Source organism: Chiloscyllium plagiosum, unplaced genomic scaffold (genome assembly GCF_037043375.1).
Source record: "Chiloscyllium plagiosum isolate Xiang-an unplaced genomic scaffold, Cpla_swu_hap1 HiC_scaffold_27, whole genome shotgun sequence".
Lineage (NCBI taxonomy): Eukaryota > Metazoa > Chordata > Chondrichthyes > Orectolobiformes > Hemiscylliidae > Chiloscyllium > Chiloscyllium plagiosum.
In genome coordinates, this window is record NW_028270165.1 from 75,223,392 (window position 1) to 75,235,529 (window position 12,138).

The following is a 12,138-nucleotide window of genomic DNA, read 5'->3' on the forward strand; positions in this document are numbered from 1 at the left end:
GCCTCCACCATTTCCTCTGGCAGCTCATTGCATACACGTACCACCCTCTACATGAGCAAGTTGCCCCTTCGTCTCTTTTAAATCTTTCCCCTCTCACCCTAAACCAATGCCCTCTAGTTCTGGACTCCCTCACCCCAGGGAAAATACATTGTCTGTTTACCCTATCCATGCCCCTCATGATTTTAAAAACCTCTATATGGCCACCTCTCAGCCTCCGTCCCTCCAGGAAAAATTGATTTGCTAAATTGACTCCTCCAGTGCAGTAAGGACTGAAAATATATAGCATAGCTACAGTATTAAAGTACAATACTAGAAATAATAAATGTACATCAGAGAACCACAAATAATAAATACCATTATGACAAATCTTGACATATCTTTGTCCTATGTTAAATTTAAGTTCCCATAAATGCAGGATATTTCCTGGAGATCCCACTCCTTCATTGTGAACATTGTAGATAGGCACATGAGGGAAATAAATTTTCAAGACTTCAGGGATATAGAGGGGTTCGGGACTAACGAGTTTATTGCACGGAGAAGGGCTTATTCCTGAAGAAGGGCTCATGCCCGAAACGTCGATTCTCCTGCTCCTTGGATGCTGCCTGACCTGCTGCGCTTTTCCAGCAACACATTTTTCAGCTCTTATCTCCAGCATCTGCAGTCCTCACTTTCAACTAACGAGTTTATTACACGGAGAGTCAGCATGCAGTCCAGTTAGCAAATGGACAACTTCTGTCCTACAATGACTCTATTGTTGGAAATACATAAGCTAGCTATAGCACAATATTACATGGCTAGCAATAATAACAATGCACTTTTCTCAGGGAAATATAGATAATGTAAGTCTTATGTACCACAGAACAGCACAAGATTCTCTCTTATATTCATTTGTAATCCCCCTAAATGTCGGCCATTTCCTGGAAAGGCCAACCCTTTAATCGAGAATCTTTGGAGAGAGACCATCCTTTGAGCCAGGTAGATAAATCTGTCCAGCGTGGAGGAGAGAGACCTGGATCAACCTTTCCAGTGTCTGTCCCTCCCCGAAGATTCACTTCCCCTCCCTTCTGTTTCTGCAAGTCCACACTTTAACCCCAGAATGAAAAAAAGAGAGTGCCGTGCTCACAGATGTCTGGACAGAGGAAGGAAGTTGCAATCTGGGGCGAAGTTCAATCTTTATTCAAAGAGAGAGAAACAGCAACTTCAGATGCTCATGGTCCAACTTCCCCCATTCAGACAATACAGGGGCTTTGATTGGTAGGAGGACCAGGCTCCTTCCGGTCATCCAGAGTCTATCATTGGTCAGTCACCCGGTGGGGAGAACAATGTGGGGAGAGTTTGACCAATGGGAATGACACTTGGTCCGTGCACGTGCGTAGACCGCTCACCGAGAAGATCAATAGAGCGGTGTACCCACCGCGGGGTCTTTTGGGAAGTCAAGCTGCCATGCAAAGTGATTGTAGCAAGGGGGAGGGGGCGTGGCGACCGAACTGAGCAGCAATACATGTGGGCACTCAGCGCATTTGGTTGGGACAGCCCTTTATCGACCTGAGCATTGCCTTCAGACCTTAGAACCATTTTGAAATTAAAGCAGGAATGTTCGAGAGTCTCAGATGTTCTGGCATTGTTCGTGGAGGAAGAGACAATTAACATTTCGCGTCCAACGTGAACCTACTTTAGTCAAGGACTTAGACGTTTGGGTGACACATTTGGGAAGGACCGCTGTGAAACCTGAACCCATCAGCCAACATCTTCAGGGGCGCAGAATTAAGGGAAAAGCAGGCGGTGGGTAAATTAGGTTGCAATCAATAGGGAGAACGTAGGAGGCAGGGAATTGTAGTTTGAGGAGGTGGAGAACGAGTTGAACTCTGGATTTCTGGCCTTGACCTTCAGGGGATTAGAAGGGGAGGATTTGCCGACAGGAAACGCAAACTGAACATTCTAAGAAGAACTGAGAGAGTGTAAGATAGGAGGGGCTCAAGAGTAAGCAGTTATCCAAAATAGGGAGTTGAGAATTCATCAATGATTTTAAGATCCTGTATTAAGTTTATGACGAAGCTACAGTTTACTTTTTAGTTAAATAGGCGGAGAAATCACCTGACCCATAATAGGTGAGAGCAGCTCACTGTCCAGAATCACTATTACCCTGGTGGGGGGGGGGGGGGGGGGGCTTGGGTGGTTTAATGGTAATGGCCTACCTATGACCCATGGGACTCACATTTCAAGTTCCATTTGTTCCAGAAGAGTGTGATGATATCTCTGAACAGATTGGTTAGGAACATATCAAGGAGAAAGTGAGGACTGCAGATGCTGGAGGTCAGAGTCGAGAGTGTGGTGCCGGAAAAGCGCAGCAGGTCAGGCAGCATCCGAGGAGCAGGAAGATTGACGTTTCGGGCATAAGCCCCTCATCAGGAACGAGCCTCACTCACGGGAAACATTAAGAAAACAACTCATACTAACATAAAAACTGGAAAATTATCAGGCCCTGACGGACTTTGATATGCTTGTCGTGTTTCAATGCCCGCATTCTGTGGTCTGAGTAATTCTCTGCGTGTTAAATGATATGCCGCAAAGACTGGACTTTTATTGAGACTGCTATCTTGAAGTTTATTAACTACTTTTACCAGACCTGCTATTTTCACAAAGTCTGTCAAATTTTCACATTTATTGATTTTTGCAGCTACACGACGTGACTGTAACAGAAGACTTGACTGAATCCGTAACAGGGTCTGAAGATTTTACATCATTCTATGACAGTGAGGAATAAAGATCACATTGACAGGAAATGGAAGGAACTGTGAGAAGTCAACCCATTCGGAAATCGTACCCTTTATATATATATATATATATATATATATAAAAAAAATGGGTGTTGCTTCTTCCTTTCCCGCTCAAGAACCACGGGATCACTGCAGAGCCACGCTGTCTTGCCCCTGTTGTCAGACGTTCCCACTGGAATAAGACTTGGTATCCTGTAACAAGACACACACACACACAGACGTGTCTGCATCCAAGGTGGCAAGTTTGGAATCTTCAAAGTACTGAAGTACATGGATGCACTTGCTGGATGATAAACTATCTGCTGGTACCCGCGGTGTGTCCGCGGAGGGAAGATCCTGAAGAGGAGACGCCTTTGATCACAAAATTTAGAACACGTGGGGATTAAAAAGTGGAGAAACCGAGACTCCCTTTGTAATTCATCTTTGTCACTCGGAGTAGGCATCTGCTGTACGTTTGTTTTTGAGTCAGATCAGGTCGAAAACCAAACAGACTAATCAAAGAACTGCTCTATTCCTGATGAAGGGCTTTCACCCGAAACGTCGATTTTCCTGCCCCTCGGATGCTGCCTGAGCTGCTGTGCTTTTCCAGCACCACTCTGATCCAGACTCTTGCAGTCATTGTTTTTACCTCGTTGATTTTAATCCTACTGCGAATCCTCTTGCAAGGATGCCTGCCTTGAAGAGGTTTCCCTCCTCTCTCTACAAGAATCTCAGTGAGTCTCTCTCTCTCTCTCTGCAACCCCCAGGTCATCTCCTCCGCCCCCCCCCCCCCCCTATTCCTGATGAAGGACTTTTGCCCGAAACTTCGATTTTCCTGCTCCTCGGGTGCTGCCTGACCTGCTGTGCTTTTCCAGCACCGCTCTGATCTAGACTCTAATCAAAGAAACTCTAATCAAACCCGGGTCCCTGACACCGTGAGGCAGCGGTGCAGACCAATCTAGTTTGAGGTTGAGCACAAGACAGTGTTTCCTCTCCACTGCCGCGGGCTGACCAGAAGTACGTGTCATCCTCATGTTCGGCTTCTCCAAAGATTGCCCTAGACGGCGAGACAGGCTGGTGGACCCGTGTCCACACACCGTTGGATTGCACCCCGGCTTAATGGTTGGGCCGGACGTGGTCCTTCGGAGACGTTACCCGACGGAAAGGCGATCCAAACCGCGCCGGCTCCTTGTCGATTCTGGGGAAGAGCAGACCACGTTGCAGGGTGGTGTGGAATCCAGTTCCAGGAGCAACCAACCCTGAAGGTGAATGACATGTTAACGAGAAGCATCAACACCCGGAAGGGCACCGTCCTTCAAACCTGCCTGGGCCAAGGTCAGTCAACTCAACATGAACAAAGTTTGGGATCTTTGATGTTCCAATCGACGTGTTTGCCACCTCTTGGATGATAATAATATGTAGATCGCTGCCTACTAGTATGTGTACAAGGTTTGGGGGTGGGGGGGGGGGTGGGGGTGTACTTCTGTGATTTACTGGTAGTGTTCCTTCCTCTGGGCCAGTGGGCCCAGGTTCAAGTCTCATCGACTCCAGAGGTGTGTTATGACATCTCTGCACAGGTTGTCACCTGATTCAGGAAAATGTCCTGGTACTCCAGTAATGCTTAGTCCAGCTGTTTCAGCAAGGTGAAAGTTTTCAGGCCAAGGGCCCATACTGAGATTGGTGACGGTGGCTCAGTGGTCTGCACCGCTGCCTCACGGTGCCAGGGACCCGGGTTTGATTCCACCCTCTCAGGTGACTGTCTATCTGGAATTTGCACATTCTCCCTGTACCTGCGTGGGTTTTCTCCGAGTGACCCGGTTTCCTCCCACAGTCCAAAGGTGTGCAGATTAGGGTGGATTGGCCGTGCTAAATTACCCATAGTGCCCAGGGATGTGCAGGTTAGGGTGGATTGGCCGTGCTAAATTACCCATAGTGCACAGGGATGTGCAGGTTAGGGTGGATTGGCCGTGCTAAATTACCCATAGTGCACAGGGATGTGCAGGTTAGGGTGGATTGGCCGTGCTAAATTACCCATAGTGCACAGGGATGTGCAGGTTAGGGTGGATTGGCCGTGCTAAATTACCCATAGTGCACAGGGATGTGCAGGTTAGGGTGGATTGGCCATGCTAAATTACCCATAGTGCCCACGGATGTGCAGGTTAGGGTGGACTGGCCATGCTAAATTACCCATAGTGCCCAGGGATGTGCAAGTTAGGGTGGATTGGCCATGCTAAATTACCCATAGTGCCCAGGGATGTACAGGATAGGGTGGATTGGCCATGGGAAATGTGAGCTGAAAATGTGTTGCTGGAAAATAGCAGCAGGTCAGGCAGCATCCAGGGAACAGGAGAATCGACGTTTCGGGAATTCCTGAAGAAGGACTTATGCCCGAAACGTCGATTCTCCTGTTCCCTGAATGCTGCCTGACCTGCTGCTATTTTCCAGCAACACATTTTCAGCTCTGATCTCCAGCATTTGCAGTCCTCACTTTCTCCATGGGAAATGTGAGGCAGCAGGAATAGGACAGGGTCTGGGTGGGAAACTCTTTGGAGGGACTGCGTGGCCTCAATAGGCCAAATGGCCTCTCTCTGCACTGTAGGGATTCTATAGGTAGTACCAAGGCCTGTCTTAAGCAGCCTGGTTACCTATTGTGTGGAGATTACACCACATTCTGCCAGTTTCCTTACTACTTGACATGTAATATGCAAGAAAGTATGAAATCTGCAGATGCACCACTGTCAGGTTTGGAATACAGTGCACGTTGGCCATTCCATTTGGGTACATGACATGGATGGAGGAAAAGGATTCAGCTTTCCTGACGGTACGCGAGTGTGGTGTATTTTTTTTTAGATTACATTACAGTGCGGAAACAGGCCCTTCGGCCCAGCAAGTCCACACCGACCCGCCGAAGCGCAACCCACCCATACCCCTACATTTACCCCTTACCTAACACTACGGGCAATTTAGTATGACCAATTCACCTGACCTGCACATCTTTGGACTGTGGGAGGAAACCGGAGCACCCGGAGGAAACCCACGCAGACACGGGGAGAATGTGCAAACTCCACACAGTCAGTCGCCTGAGGCGGGAGTTGAACCCGGGACTCAGGCGCTGTGAGGCAGCAGTGCTAACCACTGTGCCACCGTGCCGCCCCAAACAATTAAAACAATTCCGCCGTCAATTCTGCTTTCAAAACCTCTCAGGGTCAGGAGAGATTTGCATTTACCTGGCACCATGCACAACCTCAGGGCACCCCAAACTGCTTTTTAGCCACGAAATTACTTCTTGGAAGCGTGGTCAGTCAGGATTTTTAACCTATTCACTCGCGGGGTGATTTGGCATCACCGGCTTGGCCCAGTATTTGCTGAACGTCGGGGGCGGGGGCAGGGGGGAGGGGAGTCAAGCTATGAGGAGAGATTACAGATTGTTCTGCAATAACCCGACAGCTACGTTCTTCTGCGACCACGCAGATTAGAAAATATTGCTGTGGAAGATCGCTATAGAAAAATCACTTTGCCCATTCAGTAAAAGTTGGTGCGATCCAAACATGGTCCACATTTCATCAACCAGGCGATCGCCAATTCGTGTTGGCGAAACGCACGTTATACCGGAGTGACCTGTACACAAATTACACGATTTCGGCACAACATCGTGGGCCGAAGGGCCTGTTCTGTGCTGTATTGTTCTATGTTCTAAATTAGGCCTGTTCTCTCTTGGAATTTACGAGGGTAAGGAGTGATCTGATCAAAGTCTTCAAGGTTTCTGAATATCGCATGCAATTCTTGTCACCTTCCTATCGGAAGGGTGTCGTGAAACTTGAAAAGGTCCATAAAAGATTTACAAGGACATTGTCAGGATTGGAGGATTTGAATGCGGAAAGGCTGAATAGTCTTGGGACTGTTTTCCCTGGAGGAGTGACCTTACAGAGGTTTATAAAATCAGGAGGGGCATGGATACAATAAATAGACAAGGTCCTTTCCCTGGGGTGGGGGAAGTCCAGAACTAGAGGGGCATAGGATTAGGGTGAGAGGGGAAAGATATAAAAGGGAGCTCAGGGGCAACTTTTTCACGCAGAGGGTGGTACGTGTGTGGAATAAGCTGCCGGAGGAAGTGGTGGAGGCTGGTACAATTGCAACATTTAAAAGGCATCTGGGTGGGGACATGAATAGGAAGGGTTTCGAAGGATATGGGCCAAGTGCTGGCAGGTGGGACTAGATTGGGTTGGGATATCTGGTCAGCATGGACGGGTTGGACCAAAGGGTCTGGTTCCCTGCTGTATATTTCTATGACTCTGTAACTCTATGTCAACAGGAAAAGACAGGCTAGATAAAGATCAACTGTTTATGCGATTGGAGATTGTAGAATTAGGGGCATAGTCTGAGAATTCAGGAGAGTATAGCATTTCTATACTCGAAGGGTGGTGGAGGTGTGGAACTCTCTTCCACAAATGACACTGGATACTGGATCAGTTGCTAGTTTTAAATCTGAGAGAGAGATAGATTTTTGCTAAGTAAAGGTGTAAAGGCCACAGATCAGCCATGATCTCATTGAGTGACAGAACAGGTTCGAGGGGCTGAATGGCCTACTCCTGTTCCTGTTGCCCCGTCCCTAGTTGTGGTGGTGGCGAGCTGCCTGGGTGTGTAAAGTTGTGCGCTTGGTCTCGTTGACACGCTTGCAAGCCACCACAGTGTGGTTTCTTGGGTCAAACCTCACAGCTCGTATGATGGTCCCTCTGTATTAGCTCTTGTCACAAATATATGCGAAAGCAGATGTATTGAGGTTTCGTCACACAAGCTGTTTATACAGTTGTAACACCTCAGACTTGCACATAGTCTGGGTTCCACGCTTACTGATAGTACGGGGAAAGTACATGTCTGTAACATGACAAGCAGCTGCACTGACCCCCCATTGCAATGACAGTACTGGACGTGAGGTAAAAGCCTTTGTAGTGGAATGTGATGAGATCTATCCCGGATCTACGCGATAATCCAACATATTCATCTCAGTGTCTGCGCAGGGTTCCTGCTCAAACAGTGGCTGCATGAGTTTTAACGTGGCTGCATGAGTTTTAACTTTCCAAACGTGTCTGGGCTTGGCAACGGACCCATCCGATTGCAGAACAGTGAACGTGACTCCTCTGTTCAAAGAAGTTAAAAATCACACAACACCAGGTTATGGTCCAACAAGTTTATTTGGAGGCATTGACTTTCGGAACGCTGCTCCTTCATCGGGTGGTTGTGGAGAAGGATCATAAGGCACAGAATTACAGCAACAGGGTTGCAGTGTCATGGACTGTCTTTAACGTCACACCTTCAATGCACTATCTGAGCTGAGGTGGCATCTCTTGTTAAAAGCTATCTTGAGAATGTAACTTTTAAAAAGTTCTGGGATTTACATATGAAGGAACCAAAACTAACATGATCATTCTAAAAGGTGAAAGACGTGAGCTAAATTTGTTTAATATTACAGTCCATGACACTGCAACCCTGTTCCTGTAATTCTGTGTCTTATGATCCTTCTCCACAGCTACCCGATGAAGGAGCAGCGTTCCGACAGCTAGTGCTTCCGAATAAACCTGTCGCGACTATAACCTGGTGTTGGATGATTTTTTTAACTTTGTCCACCCCAGTCCAACACTGGCACCTACACATCATGACTGTTCAAGGAAGTGCAGAGACAGGAAGCTAGCAATCTACAGACTGGCTATCTTCACATCTATTGTAGTGAAAATGCATGTGCTCATTTATCAAGGGAGATCTATCTGGATATTTAGAAAACTTTAATGCAAACAGGCAGAGTCAGCATGGTTTTGTGAAAGGGAATTATGTTCAACCAACTTACTGGGGATTTTTTAAACAATAAAGTAAGCAGTGTGGTTCAAGGGGCACCCAAAACTGTACTGTACTGTGATTCCAAAAGCTGTTTGACATAACGGGTGGCACAGTGGTTAGCACTGCTGCCTCACAGCAGCAGAGACCCGGGTTCAATTCCCGCCTCAGACGACTGATTGTGTGGAGTTTGCATAATTCTCCCCGTGTCTGCGTGGGTTTCCTCCGGGTGCTCCGGTTTCCTTCCACAGTCCAAAGATGTGCAGGTTAGGTGAATTGGCCATGCTTAAATTACCCGTAGTGTTAAGTGAAGGGGTAAATGTAGGGGAATGGGTATGGGTGGGTTGCGCTTTGGCGGGTCGATGTGGACTTGTTGGGCCGAAGGGCCTGTTTCCTCACTGTAAGTAATGTAATGTAATAATGACCTTGGATGTGCACTATGCAAAAAAAACATAGCTCAAACTCATATAACATAGAAACCGATCCTTCGGTCCAACCAGTCCATGCCAACCATAATCCTAAACTAAACTAGTCCCACCTGCCTGCTCCTGGCCCATATCCCTCCAAATCTTTCCTGTTCACGCATTTATCCAAGTATCTCTTAAATGTTGTAACTGTACCCACATCCACTACTTCCTCTGGAAGTTCATTCCACATGTGAACCAGTCTGTATGTAAAACAAAACTGCCTTTTTTAAAAGCTTTCTCCTCTCCCCTTGTCTCGAAATCCCCCACCGTAAGGAAAAGACACCTGCCGTTCACATTATCTATAATCCTCACTATTTTATAAACCTTAGCGAGTTCTGACATTTGTAGCTCAGGTTGAGGTTCTGGACATAGGTTTGCTCGCTGAGCTGGGAGGTTCATTTCCAGACGTTTCGTCACCCTACCAGGTAACATCCTCAGTGGGCCTCAGGCAAAGCACTGTTCATGATTCCTGCTTTCTATTTATATATTTGGGTTGGTGATGCCATTTCCTGTGGTGATATCATTTTATGTTCTTCTCAGGGGTTGGTAGATGGGGTCTAACTCGATGCGTTAGGAAATGACATCACCAACCCAAAGAAACCCAAATATATAAATAGAAAGCAGGAATCATGTACAGTGCTTTGCCTGAGGCCCACTGAGGATGTTACCTGGTAGGGTGATGAAACGTCTGGAAATGAACCTCCCAGCTCAGCGAGCAAACCTACATCCATTTTATAAACCTCCTACCCTCCAGTGAAAAAAGTTCCAGCCTATCCCATAACTCAAACCCTCCCTTCCCAGCAGCATTCTGATAAATCTCTTCTGAACCCTCTCCAGCTGAATAATACCATTCCTATGGCAGGGAGGCCAGAACGGGACAGAGTACTCCAGAAGGGGCCACACCAACGTCCCGTACAACCCCAAGCTCGTCACGTGAGAGTGAAGGAACAGCGTGGATAGAGGGTTAGTAAGCTACCAGGAAACAGAGTCGGGCACGAATGGGTCAGGCAAGATGTGAGGAGCGAAATGCCACAGGGATCAGCGCAGGGGCTTCAGCGCTTTACAATTTATATCAATGACCTGGATGAAAAGAAAAACCGAACGTATGATTGCCAAATTTGCTGATGACACGATGGCAGGGTGGAAGGTAAGCTGCGAAAGAGAATGTGAGGTATAAAGTGTGGCTCAATGGGCAAAACTGGGGCAGCTTCTAAACTTGGGGGAAAGTGAACTTGCTCACAGCTCGGCAGGAAGAATGCAATAGCTGCATCCTATTTGTACAGACAGATTGCAGAATCCTGAGGGGCAGAGGGATCTGGGGGACCTGGAACCTGAATCACTAAAGTTAGCACGTGGTCGCAGCAAGTAATTAAGGCGGCAAGCTGAATATTGTTGTTTATGGCAAAGGTCGGGGGGGGGGGGGGGGGGTGGATGTTGGAATATAAAAGTAGGGATCATAGAATCATACACTACAGTAGAGTCTGGACTGGACTGGCAAATCTGCACTGAGTCTACACTTGCCCACACTAGCCTTTGAATGTTTGGACACTTCACGCGCTCATCCAAAGCACTTTTTGAAAGTTGCGAGGTTTCCCGCCTCAACTATCCTCCCAGGCAATGCATCCCAGACCCACCACCACCCTCTGGGTGAAAATGACTGTCCTCCAATGCCCCGTAAACCTCCTGCCTTTCACCTCCAGCGTCTCGCTGTAGCTGTACACGGGGCGTTGACAGTGCCACACCTGGAGCATGGCGCATGCTTTTTTGTTCCTCATCTAGGAAAGGAAATAACTGCATTAGGAAGATTCACAAGGTACACGGCACCTGCTTGCGGTCCGACAGGTCTGTCTGAAACCACAAGCTCCCGGAACGTCGCTGCTTCGTCAGGTGAAGTGGGACAGAGAAGGAGCAGTGCTCCCAGAGCTCGTGGTTTCAAATGAACCTGTCCGACTGTAACCCGGTGTGTGTGTGTGAGTGACTTCTGACTTCGTCCACCTCAGTCCGACACCGGCAACTCCACCTCGGGGCAAGGATTAGATTCCTCAAAGTGTGGAAACAGGCCATTTGGCCTAACAAGTCCACACCGACCCTCCAAAGAGTAACCCACCCAGATCCCATTTCCCGCTGACTAATCTACCTAACGCTATGGGTAATTTAGCACAGCCAATCCACCCTAACCTGCACATCTTTGGATTGTGGGAGAAAACCAGAGCAACCGGAGTAAACCCACCAAGACATGGTTGCGGGGGGGGGGGTGGTGGTGAATGTGCAAATTCCACACAGACAGTCACCCTGAGAGTGGAATCGAACCCAATTCCCAGGCTTTGTGAGGGCAGCGGTGCTAACCACTGAGCCATCGTGCATTAGGAAGTGTCAAGAGAAGGGCCACTCAACTGGGAATAGGGGAGGGTTTCCTTTTCGTTCACTTACCAGTCATAGTCACACAGCATGGTAACAGACCCTTCGGTCCAACCAGTCCATGCCAAACATAATCCCCGAACTAAACTAGTCCCAACTGCCTGCTCCTGGCCCGCATCTCTCCAAACCTTTACTATTCATGTATCCATCCAAATGTCTTTCAAACGTTGTAATTTTATTCAGAAGTTGAATAATAACAAACAAGTTACCAAGAGGCTTCTGTTTCGGTCCTGGCCTTCCGCTACTGGGAATATTCTCGTTGAGTCCTGCGTGAGTCTCTCGCACAAACAGGATTCAGATTTGGGCTCTGCACAAACGCAGCGGCTGTGGTGCTAGATCACCGAACGGAAGAATGTGACTCACTTGCGGGATCTTACGAGGAAAGGTTGGTCAGGGCAGGGCCGGTATCCACTGGAGACTAGGCGTGTAAAAGGTGATCTCCTTGAGGCACACAAGAGTCGGATGAGGCAGCATGGTGGCTCAGTGGTTAGTGCCACTGCCTCGCGGCGCCAGGGACATGGGTTCGACTCCAGACTCAGGGTCAATGTCTGTGTGGAGTTTACACATTCTCCCCCCCCAACATCTGCGTGGGTTTCCTCCCACAGTCCAAAGATGTGCAGGTTAGGGTTGATTGGCCGTGCTAAATTACCCATAGTGCCCAGGGATGT

At 48.0% G+C, this 12,138-nt stretch overlaps 1 protein-coding gene across 1 annotated transcript in view; it reads right to left on the reverse strand.

Moving 5' to 3' along the window:
• Nucleotides 1–12,138, reverse strand: part of LOC148144593 (uncharacterized) — a 233,819-nt gene that overhangs the window by 80,116 nt on the left and 141,565 nt on the right. The window lies entirely within an intron of this gene.